A 10,056-nucleotide genomic window follows, 5' to 3' on the forward strand; every position below is an offset into this window, starting at 1 on the left:
GTTTAAAGTCCAAGATTTTCAAGCAGAGATTGCTTACGGCCATACCAGCCCAAGAACGCCCGGTCTCGTCTGATCTCGGAAGCTAAGAAGGCTTGGGCCTGGTTAGTACTTGGATGGGAGACCTCCTGGGAATACCAGGTGCTGTAAGCTTTAACTGTTGAAAAACTTTTTAAAATGAAGTTTTTTTGCATCGCTTTGTTACTTTTTTTCTAAAGTGAGTTAAGAGGTATTTTCACTCTGTGATATGTTTTCAAGCCTAGGTTGTTTAAAGTCCAAGATTTTCAAGCAGAGATTGCTTACGGCCATACCAGCCCAAGAACGCCCGGTCTCGTCTGATCTCGGAAGCTAAGAAGGCTTGGGCCTGGTTACTACTTGGATGGCAGACCTCCTGGAAATACCAGGTGCTGTAAGCTTTAACTGTTGAAAAACTTTTTTAAATGAAGTTTAAAGTTGTTTAAAGTCCAAGATTTTCAAGCAGAGATTGCTTACGGCCATACCAGCCCAAGAACGCCCGGTCTCGTCTGATCAGGGAAGCTAAGAAGGCTTGGGCCTGGTTGGTACTTGGATGGGAGACCTTCTGGAATTACAAGGTGCTGTAAACTTTAACTGTTGAAAAACTTTTTAAAAAGAAGTTTTTTTGCATCGCTTTGTTAGTTTTTTTCTAAAGTAAGTTAAGAGGTATTTTCACTCTGTGATATGTTTTCAAGCCTAGGTTGTTTAAAGTCCAAGATTTTCAAGCACAGATTGCTTATGGCCATACCAGCCCAAGAACACCCGGTCACGTCTGATCTCAGAAGCTAAGTAGGCTTGGGCCTTTTTAGTACGTGGATGGGGGACCTCCTAGGAATACCAGGTGCTGTAAGCTTTAACTGTTGAAAAACTTTTTAAAATGAAGTTTTTTTGCATCGCTTTGTTAGTTTTTTTCTAAAGTAAGTTAAGAGGTATTTTCACTCTGTGATATCTTTTCAAGCCTAGGTTGTTTAAAGTCCAAGATTTTCAAGCAGAGATTGCTTACGGCCATACCAGCCCAAGAACGCCCGGTCTCGTCTGATCTCGGAAGCTAAGAAGGCTTGGCCTGGTTAGTACTTGGATGGGAGACCTCCTGGGAATACCAGGTGCTGTAAGCTTTAACTGTTGAAAAACTTTTTAAAATGAAGTTTTTTTGCATCACTTTGTTAGTTTTTTTCTAAAGTAATTTCAGAGGTAATTTCACTCTGTGATATGTTTTCAAGCCTAGGTTGTTTAAAGTCCAAGATTTTCAAGCAGAGATTGCTTACGGCCATACCAGCCCAAGAACGCCCGGTCTCGTCTGATCTCGGAAGCTAAGAAGGCTTGGGCCTGGTTAGTACTTGGATGGGAGACCTCCTGGGAATACCAGGTGCTGTAAGCTTTAACTGTTGAAAAACTTTGTAAAATGAACTTTTTTTGCATCGCTTTGTTAGTTTTTTTCTAAAGTTAAGAGGTATTTTCACTCTGTGATATGTTTTCAAGCCTAGGTTGTTTAAAGTCCAATGATTTTCAAGCAGAGATTGCTTACGGCCATACCAGCCCAAGAACGTCCCGGTCTCGTCTGATCTCGGAAGCTAAGAAGGCTTGGGCCTGGTTAGTACTTGGATGGGAGACCTCCTGGGAATACCAGGTGCTGTAAGCTTTAACTGTTGAAAAACATTTTAAAATGAAGTTTTTTTGCATTGCTTTGTTACTTTTTTTCTAAAGTAAGTTAAGAGGGATTTTCACTCTGTGATATGTTTTCAAGCCTAGGTTTTTTAAAGTCCAAGATTTTCAACCAGAGATTGCTTACGGCCATACCAGCCAGAGAATGCCCGGTCTCGTCTGATCTCGGAAGCTAAGAAGGCTTGGGCCTGGTTAGTACTTGGATGGGAGACCTCCTGGGAATACCAGGTGCTGTAAGCTTTAACTGTTGAAAAACTTTTTAAAATGAAGTTTTTTTGCATCGCTTTGTTAGTTTTTTTCTAAAGTTAAGAGGTATTTTCACTCTGTGATATGTTTTCAAGCCTAGGTTGTTTAAAGTCCAAGATTTTCAAGCAGAGATTGCTTACAGCCATACCAGCCCAAGAACGCCCGGTCTCGTCTGATCTCGGAAGCTAAGAAGGCTTGGGCCTGGTTAGTACTTGGATGGGAGACCTCCTGGGAATACCAGGTGCTGTAAGCTTTAACTGTGGAAAAACTTTTTAAAATGAAGTTTTTTTGCATTGCTTTGTTACTTTTTTTCTAAAGTAAGTTAAGAGGGATTTTCACTCTGTGATATGTTTTCAAGCCTAGGTTTTTTAAAGTCCAAGATTTTCATGCAGAAATTGCTTACGGCCATACCAGCCCAAGAATGCCCCGACTCGTCTGATCTCGGAAGCTAAGAAGGCTTGGGCCTGGTTAGTACTTGGATGGGAGACCTCCTAGGAATACCAGGTGCTGTAAGCTTTAACTGTTGAAAAACTTTTTAAAATAAAGTTTTTTTGCATCGCTTTGTTAGTTTTTTTCTAAAGTTAAGACGGTATTTTCACTCTGTGATATGTTTTCAAGCATAGGTTGTTTAAAGTCCAAGATTTTCAAGCAGAGATTGCTTACGGCCATACCAGCCCAAGAACGCCTGATCTCGAAAGCTAAAAAGGCTTGGGCCTGGTTAGTACTTGGATGGGAGACCTCCTGGGAATACCAGGTGCTGTAAGCTTTAACTGTTGAAAAACTTTTTAAAATGAAGTTTTTTTGCATCGCTTTGTTAGTTTTTTTCTAAAGTGAGTTAAGAGGTATTTTCACTTTGTGATATGTTTTCAAGCCTAGGTTGTTTAAAGTCCAAGATTTTCAAGCAGTGATTGCTTACGGCCATACCAGCCCAAGAACGCCCGGTCTCGTCTGATCTCGGAAGCTAAGAAGGCTTGGGCCTGGTTGGTACTTGGATGGGAGACCTTCTGGAATTACAAGGTGCTGTAAACTTTAACTGTTGAAAAACTTTTTAAAAAAAGAAGTTTTTTTGCATCGCTTTATTAGTTTTTTTCTAAAGTAAGTTAAGAGGTATTTTCACTCTGTGATATGTTTTCAAGCCTAGGTTGTTTAAAGTCCAAGATTTTCAAGCAGAGATTGCTTACGGCCATACCAGCCCAAGAACACCCGGTCTCGTCTGATCTCGGAAGCTAAGTAGGCTTGGGCCTGGTTACTACTTGGATGGCAGACCTCCTGGAAATACCAGGTGCTGTAAGCTTTAACTGTTGAAAAACTTTTTTAAATAAAGTTTAAAGTTGTATAAAGTCCAAGATTTTCAAGCAGAGATTGCTTACGGCCATACCAGCCCAGGAACACCCGGTCTCGTCTGATCTCAGAAGCTAAGAAGGCTTGGGCCTGGTTAGTACTTGGATGGGAGACCTCCTAGGAATACCAGGTGCTGTAAGCTTTAACTGTTGAAAAACTTTTTAAAATGAAGTTTTTTTGCATCGCTTTGTTAGTTTTTTTCTAAAGTTAAGAGGTATTTTCACTCTGTGATATGTTTTCAAGCATAGGTTGTTTAAAGTCCAAGATTTTCAAGCAGAGATTGCTTACGGCCATACCAGCCCAAGAACGCCTGATCTCGGAATCTAAAAAGGCTTGGGCCTGGTTAGTACTTGGATGGGAGACCTCCTGGGAATACCAGGTGCTGTAAGCTTTAACTGTTGAAAAACTTTTTAAAATGAAGTTTTTTTGCATCGCTTTGTTACTTTTTTTCTAAAGTGAGTTAAGAGGTATTTTCACTCTGTGATATGTTTTCAAGCCTAGGTTGTTTAAAGTCCAAGATTTTCAAGCAGTGATTGCTTACGGCCATACCAGCCCAAAAACGCCTGGTCTCGTCTGATCTCGGAAGCTAAGAAGGCTTGGGCCTGGTTACTACTTGGATGGCAGACCTCCTGGAAATACCAGGTGCTGTAAGCTTTAACTGTTGAAAAACTTTTTTAAATGAAGTTTAAAGTTGTTTAAAGTCCAAGATTTTCAAGCAGAGATTGCTTACGGCCATACCAGCCCAAGAACGCCCGGTCTCGTCTGATCAGGGAAGCTAAGAAGGCTTGGGCCTGGTTGGTACTTGGATGGGAGACCTTCTGGAATTACAAGGTGCTGTAAACTTTAACTGTTGAAAAACTTTTTAAAAAGAAGTTTTTTTGCATCGCTTTGTTAGTTTTTTTCTAAAGTAAGTTAAGAGGTATTTTCACTCTGTGATATGTTTTCAAGCCTAGGTTGTTTAAAGTCCAAGATTTTCAAGCAGAGATTGCTTACGGCCATACCAGCCCAAGAACGCCCGGTCTCGTCTGATCTCGGAAGCTAAGAAGGCTTGGCCTGGTTAGTACTTGGATGGGAGACCTCCTGGGAATACCAGGTGCTGTAAGCTTTAACTGTTGAAAAACTTTTTAAAATGAAGTTTTTTTGCATCACTTTGTTAGTTTTTTTCTAAAGTAAGTTCAGAGGTAATTTCACTCTGTGATATGTTTTCAAGCCTAGCTTGTTTAAAGTCCAAGATTTTCAAGCAGAGATTGCTTACGGCCATACCAGCCCAAGAATGCCCAGTCTCGTCTGATCTCGGAAGCTAAGAAGGCTTGGGCCTGGTTAGTACTTGGATGGGAGACCTCCTGGGAATACCAGGTGCTGTAAGCTTTAACTGTTGAAAAACTTTGTAAAATGAAGTTTTTTTGCATCGCTTTGTTAGTTTTTTTCTAAAGTTAAGAGGTATTTTCACTCTGTGATATGTTTTCAAGCCTAGGTTGTTTAAAGTCCAATGATTTTCAAGCAGAGATTGCTTACGGCCATACCAGCCCAAGAACGTCCGGTCTCGTCTGATCTCGGAAGCTAAGAAGGCTTGGGCCTGGTTAGTACTTGGATGGGAGACCTCCTGGGAATACCAGGTGCTGTAAGCTTTAACTGTTGAAAAACATTTTAAAATGAAGTTTTTTTGCATTGCTTTGTTACTTTTTTTCTAAAGTAAGTTAAGAGGGATTTTCACTCTGTGATATGTTTTCAAGCCTAGGTTTTTTAAAGTCCAAGATTTTCAACCAGAGATTGCTTATGGCCATACCAGCCAGAGAATGCCCGGTCTCGTCTGATCTCGGAAGCTAAGAAGGCTTGGGCCTGGTTAGTACTTGGATGGGAGACCTCCTGGGAATACCAGGTGCTGTAAGCTTTAACTGTTGAAAAACTTTTTAAAATGAAGTTTTTTTGCATCGCTTTGTTAGTTTTTTTCTAAAGTTAAGAGGTATTTTCACTCTGTGATATGTTTTCAAGCCTAGGTTGTTTAAAGTCCAAGATTTTCAAGCAGAGATTGCTTACAGCCATACCAGCCCAAGAACGCCCGGTCTCGTCTGATCTCGGAAGCTAAGAAGGCTTGGGCCTGGTTAGTACTTGGATGGGAGACCTCCTGGGAATACCAGGTGCTGTAAGCTTTAACTGTGGAAAAACTTTTTAAAATGAAGTTTTTTTGCATTGCTTTGTTACTTTTTTTCTAAAGTAAGTTAAGAGGGATTTTCACTCTGTGTTATGTTTTCAAGCCTAGGTTTTTTAAAGTCCAAGATTTTCATGCAGAAATTGCTTACGGCCATACCAGCCCAAGAATGCCCCGACTCGTCTGATCTCGGAAGCTAAGAAGGCTTGGGCCTGGTTAGTACTTGGATGGGAGACCTCCTAGGAATACCAGGTGCTGTAAGCTTTAACTGTTGAAAAACTTTTTAAAATGAAGTTTTTTTGCATCGCTTTGTTAGTTTTTTTCTAAAGTTAAGAGGTATTTTCACTCTGTGATATGTTTTCAAGCATAGGTTGTTTAAAGTCCAAGATTTTCAAGCAGAGATTGCTTACGGCCATACCAGCCCAAGAACGCCTGATCTCGGAAGCTAAAAAGGCTTGGGCCTGGTTAGTACTTGGATGGGAGACCTCCTGGGAATACCAGGTGCTGTAAGCTTTAACTGTTGAAAAACTTTTTAAAATGAAGTTTTTTTGCATCGCTTTGTTAGTTTTTTTCTAAAGTGAGTTAAGAGGTATTTTCACTTTGTGATATGTTTTCAAGCCTAGGTTGTTTAAAGTCCAAGATTTTCAAGCAGTGATTGCTTACGGCCATACCAGCCCAAGAACGCCCGGTCTCGTCTGATCTCGGAAGCTAAGAAGGCTTGGGCCTGGTTACTACTTGGATGGCAGACCTCCTGGAAATACCAGGTGCTGTAAGCTTTAACTGTTGAAAAACTTTTTTAAATGAAGTTTAAAGTTGTTTAAAGTCCAAGATTTTCAAGCAGAGATTGCTTACGGCCATACCAGCCCAAGAACGCCCGGTCTCGTCTGATCAGGGAAGCTAAGAAGGCTTGGGCCTGGTTGGTACTTGGATGGGAGACCTTCTGGAATTACAAGGTGCTGTAAACTTTAACTGTTGAAAAACTTTTTAAAAAGAAGTTTTTTTGCATCGCTTTATTAGTTTTTTTCTAAAGTAAGTTAAGAGGTATTTTCACTCTGTGATATGTTTTCAAGCCTAGGTTGTTTAAAGTCCAAGATTTTCAAGCAGAGATTGCTTACGGCCATACCAGCCCAAGAACACCCGGTCTTGTCTGATCTCGGAAGCTAAGAAGGCTTGGGCCTTGTTAGTACTTGGATGGGAGACCTTCTGGGATTACCAGGTGCTGTAAACTTTAACTGTTGAAAAACTTTTTTAAATAAAGTTTAAAGTTGTATAAAGTCCAAGATTTTCAAGCAGAGATTGCTTACGGCCATACCAGCCCAGGAACACCCGGTCTCGTCTGATCTCAGAAGCTAAGAAGGCTTGGGCCTGGTTAGTACTTGGATGGGAGACCTCCTAGGAATACCAGGTGCTGTAAACTTTAACTGTTGAAAAACTTTTTAAAATGAAGTTTTTTTGCATCACTTTGTTAGTTTATTTCTAAAGTAAGTTAAAAGGTATTTTCACTCTGTGATATCTTTTCAAGCCTAGGTTGTTTAAAGTCCAAGATTTTCAAGCAGAGATTGCTTACGGCCATACCAGCCCATGAACGCCCGGTCTCGTCTGATCTCGGAAGCTAAGAACGCTTGGGCCTGGTTAGTACTTGGATGGGAGACCTCCTGGGAATGCCAGGAGCTGTAAGCTTTAACTGTTGAAAAACGTTTTAAAGTGAAGTTTTTTTGCATCGCTTTGTTAGTTTTTTTCTAAAGTAAGTTAAGAGGTTTTTTCACTCTGTGATATATTTTCAAGCCTAGGTTGTTTAAAGTCCAAGATTTTCAAGCAGAGATTGCTTACGGCCATATCAGCCCAAGAACGCCCGGTCTCATCTGTTCTCGGAAGCTAAGAATGCTTGGGCCTGGTTAGTACTTGGATGGGAGACCTCCTGGGAATACCAGGTGCTGTAAGCTTTAACTGTTGAAAAACATTTTAAAATGAAGTTTTTTTGCATCGCTTTGTTAGTTTTTTTCTAAAGTAAGTTAAGAGGTATTTTCACTCTGTGATATGTTTTCAAGCTTAGGTTGTTTAAAGTCCAAGATTTTCAGGCAGACATTGCTTACGGCCATACCAGCCCAAGAACACCCGGTCTCGTCTGATCTCGGAAGCTAAGAAAGCTTGGGCCTGGTTAGTACTTGGATGGGAGACCTCCTGGGAATACCAGGTGCTGTAAGCTTTAATTGTTGAAAAACTTTTTAAAATGAAGTTTTTTTGCATCGCTTTGTTAGTATTTTCCTAAAGTAAGTTAAGAGGTATTTTCACTCTGTGATATGTTTTCAAGCCTAGGTTGTTTAAAGTCCAAGATTTTCAAGCTGAGATTGCTTACGGCCATACCAGCCCAAGAACGCCCGGTCTCGTCTGATCTCGGAAGCTAAGAAAGCTTGGGCCTGGTTAGTACTTGGATGGGAGACCTCCTGGGAATACCAGTTGCTTTAACTGTTGAAAAACTTTTTTAAAATGAAGTTTTTTTGCATCGCTTTGTTAGTTTTTTTCAAAAGTATGTTAAGAGGTATTTTCACTCTGTGATATGTTTTCAAGCCTAGGTTGTTTAAAGTCCAAGATTTTCAAGCACAGATTGCTTATGGCCATACCAGCCCAAGAACACCCGGTCATGTCTGATCTCAGAAGCTAAGTAGGCTTGGCCTGGTTAGTACTTGGATGGGAGACCTCCTGGGAATACCAGGTGCTGTAAACTTTAACTGTTGAAAAACTTTGTAAAATGAAGTTTTTTTGCATCGCTTTGTTAGTTTTTTTCTAAAGTTAAGAGGTATTTTCACTCTGTGATATGTTTTCAAGCCTAGGTTGTTTAAAGTCCAATGATTTTCAAGCAGAGATTGCTTACGGCCATACCAGCCCAAGAACGTCCGGTCTCGTCTGATCTCGGAAGCTAAGAAGGCTTGGGCCTGGTTAGTACTTGGATGGGAGACCTCCTGGGAATACCAGGTGCTGTAAGCTTTAACTGTTGAAAAACATTTTAAAATGAAGTTTTTTTGCATTGCTTTGTTACTTTTTTCTAAAGTAAGTTAAGAGGGATTTTCACTCTGTGATATGTTTTCAAGCCTAGGTTTTTTAAAGTCCAAGATTTTCAACCAGAGATTGCTTACGGCCATACCAGCCAGAGAATGCCCGGTCTCGTCTGATCTCGGAAGCTAAGAAGGCTTGGGCCTGGTTAGTACTTGGATGGGAGACCTCCTGGGAATACCAGGTGCTGTAAGCTTTAACTGTTGAAAAACTTTTTAAAATGAAGTTTTTTTGCATCGCTTTGTTAGTTTTTTTCTAAAGTTAAGAGGTATTTTCACTCTGTGATATGTTTTCAAGCCTAGGTTGTTTAAAGTCCAAGATTTTCAAGCAGAGATTGCTTACAGCCATACCAGCCCAAGAACGCCCGGTCTCGTCTGATCTCGGAAGCTAAGAAGGCTTGGGCCTGGTTAGTACTTGGATGGGAGACCTCCTGGGAATACCAGGTGCTGTAAGCTTTAACTGTGGAAAAACTTTTTAAAATGAAGTTTTTTTGCATTGCTTTGTTACTTTTTTTCTAAAGTGAGTTAAGAGGTATTTTCACTCTGTGATATGTTTTCAAGCCTAGGTTGTTTAAAGTCCAAGATTTTCAAGCAGCGATTGCTTACGGCCATACCAGCCTAAGAACGCCCGGTCTCGTCTGATCTCGGAAGCTAAGAAGGCTTGGGCCTGGTTAGTACTTGGATGGGAGACCTCCTGGGAATGCCAGGTGCTGTAAGCTTTAACTGTTAAAAAAACTTTTTAAAATGAAGTTTTTTTGCATCGCTTTGTTAGTTTTTTTCTAAAGTAAGTTAAGAGGTATTTTCACTCTGTGATATGTTTTCAAGCCTAGGTTGTTTAAAGTCCAAGATTTTCAAGCAGAGATTGCTTACGGCCATACCAGCCCAAGAACGCCCAGTCTCGTCTGATCTCGGAAGCTAAGAAGGCTTGGGCCTGGTTAGAACTTGGATGGGAGACCTCCTGGGAATACCAGGTGCTGTAAGCTTTAACTGTTGAAAAACTTTTTAAAATGAAGTTTTTTTGCATCGCTTTGTTAGTTTTTTTCTAAAGTAAGTTAAGACGTATTTTCACTCTGTGATATCTTTTCAAGCCTAGGTTGTTTAAAGTCCAAGATTTTCAAGCAGAGATTGCTTACGGCCATATCAGCCCAAGAACGCCCGGTCTCGTCTGATCTCGGAAGCTAAGAAGGCTTGGGCCTTGTTAGTACTTGGATGGGAGACCTTCTGGGATTCCCAGGTGCTGTAAGCTTTAACTGTTGAAAAACTTTTTAAAATGAAGTTTTTTTGCATCGCTTTGTTAGTTTTTTTCTAAAGTAAGTTAAGAGGTATTTTCACTCTGTGATATGTTTTCAAGCCTAGGTTGTTTAAAGTCCAAGATTTTCAAGCAGAGATTGCTTACGGCCATACCAGCCCAAGAACGCCCGGTCTCGTCTGATCTCGGAAGCTAAGAAGGCTTGGGCCTGGTTAGTACTTGGATGAGAGACCTCCTGGGAATACCAGGTGCTGTAAGCTTTAACTGTTGAAAAACTTTTTAAAATGAAGTTTTTTTCCATCGCTTTGTTAGTTTTTTTCTAAAGTAAGTTAAGAGGTATTTTCGCT

The 10,056-nt window shown here is 40.6% G+C and overlaps 22 non-coding genes and 18 pseudogenes across 22 annotated transcripts; all 40 read left to right on the forward strand.

The window, feature by feature from the left end:
- The first annotated feature begins 31 nt into the window (after positions 1-31).
- Positions 32-150, forward strand: LOC114782695 (5S ribosomal RNA). The gene has a single exon (XR_003748135.1). It is a non-coding gene; the product is annotated as a 5S ribosomal RNA (ribosomal RNA).
- A 144-nt stretch (positions 151-294) lies between these two features.
- LOC114782817 (uncharacterized) lies at positions 295-413 on the forward strand (annotated as a pseudogene).
- Positions 414-483: 70 nt separating this feature from the next.
- On the forward strand, positions 484-602 carry LOC114782889 (uncharacterized; annotated as a pseudogene).
- A 144-nt stretch (positions 603-746) lies between these two features.
- Positions 747-865, forward strand: LOC114782847 (uncharacterized; annotated as a pseudogene).
- Positions 866-1,009: 144 nt separating this feature from the next.
- Positions 1,010-1,127, forward strand: LOC114782795 (5S ribosomal RNA). Its single transcript, XR_003748232.1, has one exon. It is a non-coding gene; the product is annotated as a 5S ribosomal RNA (ribosomal RNA).
- Positions 1,128-1,271: 144 nt separating this feature from the next.
- LOC114782696 (5S ribosomal RNA) lies at positions 1,272-1,390 on the forward strand. Its single transcript, XR_003748136.1, has one exon. It is a non-coding gene; the product is annotated as a 5S ribosomal RNA (ribosomal RNA).
- Positions 1,391-1,531: 141 nt separating this feature from the next.
- On the forward strand, positions 1,532-1,651 carry LOC114782759 (5S ribosomal RNA). The gene has a single exon (XR_003748196.1). It is a non-coding gene; the product is annotated as a 5S ribosomal RNA (ribosomal RNA).
- A 144-nt stretch (positions 1,652-1,795) lies between these two features.
- On the forward strand, positions 1,796-1,914 carry LOC114782712 (5S ribosomal RNA). Its single transcript, XR_003748152.1, has one exon. It is a non-coding gene; the product is annotated as a 5S ribosomal RNA (ribosomal RNA).
- A 140-nt stretch (positions 1,915-2,054) lies between these two features.
- LOC114782699 (5S ribosomal RNA) lies at positions 2,055-2,173 on the forward strand. The gene has a single exon (XR_003748139.1). It is a non-coding gene; the product is annotated as a 5S ribosomal RNA (ribosomal RNA).
- Positions 2,174-2,317: 144 nt separating this feature from the next.
- LOC114782830 (uncharacterized) lies at positions 2,318-2,436 on the forward strand (annotated as a pseudogene).
- A 141-nt stretch (positions 2,437-2,577) lies between these two features.
- On the forward strand, positions 2,578-2,686 carry LOC114782869 (uncharacterized; annotated as a pseudogene).
- Positions 2,687-2,830: 144 nt separating this feature from the next.
- LOC114782872 (uncharacterized) lies at positions 2,831-2,949 on the forward strand (annotated as a pseudogene).
- Positions 2,950-3,095: 146 nt separating this feature from the next.
- Positions 3,096-3,214, forward strand: LOC114782782 (5S ribosomal RNA). Its single transcript, XR_003748219.1, has one exon. It is a non-coding gene; the product is annotated as a 5S ribosomal RNA (ribosomal RNA).
- Positions 3,215-3,284: 70 nt separating this feature from the next.
- On the forward strand, positions 3,285-3,403 carry LOC114782756 (5S ribosomal RNA). The gene has a single exon (XR_003748193.1). It is a non-coding gene; the product is annotated as a 5S ribosomal RNA (ribosomal RNA).
- A 140-nt stretch (positions 3,404-3,543) lies between these two features.
- LOC114782874 (uncharacterized) lies at positions 3,544-3,652 on the forward strand (annotated as a pseudogene).
- A 144-nt stretch (positions 3,653-3,796) lies between these two features.
- LOC114782822 (uncharacterized) lies at positions 3,797-3,915 on the forward strand (annotated as a pseudogene).
- A 70-nt stretch (positions 3,916-3,985) lies between these two features.
- LOC114782890 (uncharacterized) lies at positions 3,986-4,104 on the forward strand (annotated as a pseudogene).
- A 144-nt stretch (positions 4,105-4,248) lies between these two features.
- Positions 4,249-4,366, forward strand: LOC114782796 (5S ribosomal RNA). Its single transcript, XR_003748233.1, has one exon. It is a non-coding gene; the product is annotated as a 5S ribosomal RNA (ribosomal RNA).
- A 144-nt stretch (positions 4,367-4,510) lies between these two features.
- LOC114782783 (5S ribosomal RNA) lies at positions 4,511-4,629 on the forward strand. The gene has a single exon (XR_003748220.1). It is a non-coding gene; the product is annotated as a 5S ribosomal RNA (ribosomal RNA).
- A 141-nt stretch (positions 4,630-4,770) lies between these two features.
- LOC114782724 (5S ribosomal RNA) lies at positions 4,771-4,889 on the forward strand. The gene has a single exon (XR_003748163.1). It is a non-coding gene; the product is annotated as a 5S ribosomal RNA (ribosomal RNA).
- Positions 4,890-5,033: 144 nt separating this feature from the next.
- Positions 5,034-5,152, forward strand: LOC114782729 (5S ribosomal RNA). The gene has a single exon (XR_003748168.1). It is a non-coding gene; the product is annotated as a 5S ribosomal RNA (ribosomal RNA).
- Positions 5,153-5,292: 140 nt separating this feature from the next.
- On the forward strand, positions 5,293-5,411 carry LOC114782700 (5S ribosomal RNA). Its single transcript, XR_003748140.1, has one exon. It is a non-coding gene; the product is annotated as a 5S ribosomal RNA (ribosomal RNA).
- A 144-nt stretch (positions 5,412-5,555) lies between these two features.
- On the forward strand, positions 5,556-5,674 carry LOC114782832 (uncharacterized; annotated as a pseudogene).
- Positions 5,675-5,814: 140 nt separating this feature from the next.
- Positions 5,815-5,923, forward strand: LOC114782846 (uncharacterized; annotated as a pseudogene).
- Positions 5,924-6,067: 144 nt separating this feature from the next.
- LOC114782818 (uncharacterized) lies at positions 6,068-6,186 on the forward strand (annotated as a pseudogene).
- A 70-nt stretch (positions 6,187-6,256) lies between these two features.
- LOC114782891 (uncharacterized) lies at positions 6,257-6,375 on the forward strand (annotated as a pseudogene).
- A 144-nt stretch (positions 6,376-6,519) lies between these two features.
- LOC114782849 (uncharacterized) lies at positions 6,520-6,638 on the forward strand (annotated as a pseudogene).
- Positions 6,639-6,708: 70 nt separating this feature from the next.
- Positions 6,709-6,827, forward strand: LOC114782790 (5S ribosomal RNA). Its single transcript, XR_003748227.1, has one exon. It is a non-coding gene; the product is annotated as a 5S ribosomal RNA (ribosomal RNA).
- A 144-nt stretch (positions 6,828-6,971) lies between these two features.
- Positions 6,972-7,090, forward strand: LOC114782802 (5S ribosomal RNA). The gene has a single exon (XR_003748239.1). It is a non-coding gene; the product is annotated as a 5S ribosomal RNA (ribosomal RNA).
- Positions 7,091-7,234: 144 nt separating this feature from the next.
- LOC114782800 (5S ribosomal RNA) lies at positions 7,235-7,353 on the forward strand. The gene has a single exon (XR_003748237.1). It is a non-coding gene; the product is annotated as a 5S ribosomal RNA (ribosomal RNA).
- A 144-nt stretch (positions 7,354-7,497) lies between these two features.
- On the forward strand, positions 7,498-7,616 carry LOC114782706 (5S ribosomal RNA). Its single transcript, XR_003748146.1, has one exon. It is a non-coding gene; the product is annotated as a 5S ribosomal RNA (ribosomal RNA).
- A 144-nt stretch (positions 7,617-7,760) lies between these two features.
- On the forward strand, positions 7,761-7,879 carry LOC114782875 (uncharacterized; annotated as a pseudogene).
- A 138-nt stretch (positions 7,880-8,017) lies between these two features.
- LOC114782851 (uncharacterized) lies at positions 8,018-8,135 on the forward strand (annotated as a pseudogene).
- A 141-nt stretch (positions 8,136-8,276) lies between these two features.
- On the forward strand, positions 8,277-8,395 carry LOC114782725 (5S ribosomal RNA). The gene has a single exon (XR_003748164.1). It is a non-coding gene; the product is annotated as a 5S ribosomal RNA (ribosomal RNA).
- Positions 8,396-8,538: 143 nt separating this feature from the next.
- Positions 8,539-8,657, forward strand: LOC114782713 (5S ribosomal RNA). Its single transcript, XR_003748153.1, has one exon. It is a non-coding gene; the product is annotated as a 5S ribosomal RNA (ribosomal RNA).
- A 140-nt stretch (positions 8,658-8,797) lies between these two features.
- Positions 8,798-8,916, forward strand: LOC114782701 (5S ribosomal RNA). The gene has a single exon (XR_003748141.1). It is a non-coding gene; the product is annotated as a 5S ribosomal RNA (ribosomal RNA).
- A 144-nt stretch (positions 8,917-9,060) lies between these two features.
- LOC114782885 (5S ribosomal RNA) lies at positions 9,061-9,179 on the forward strand. The gene has a single exon (XR_003748253.1). It is a non-coding gene; the product is annotated as a 5S ribosomal RNA (ribosomal RNA).
- Positions 9,180-9,324: 145 nt separating this feature from the next.
- On the forward strand, positions 9,325-9,443 carry LOC114782821 (uncharacterized; annotated as a pseudogene).
- Positions 9,444-9,587: 144 nt separating this feature from the next.
- Positions 9,588-9,706, forward strand: LOC114782841 (uncharacterized; annotated as a pseudogene).
- A 144-nt stretch (positions 9,707-9,850) lies between these two features.
- Positions 9,851-9,969, forward strand: LOC114782753 (5S ribosomal RNA). Its single transcript, XR_003748190.1, has one exon. It is a non-coding gene; the product is annotated as a 5S ribosomal RNA (ribosomal RNA).
- The last annotated feature ends 87 nt before the right edge of the window (positions 9,970-10,056 follow it).

This window comes from Denticeps clupeoides, unplaced genomic scaffold (genome assembly GCF_900700375.1).
Source record: "Denticeps clupeoides unplaced genomic scaffold, fDenClu1.1, whole genome shotgun sequence".
NCBI classification, from domain to species: domain Eukaryota; kingdom Metazoa; phylum Chordata; class Actinopteri; order Clupeiformes; family Denticipitidae; genus Denticeps; species Denticeps clupeoides.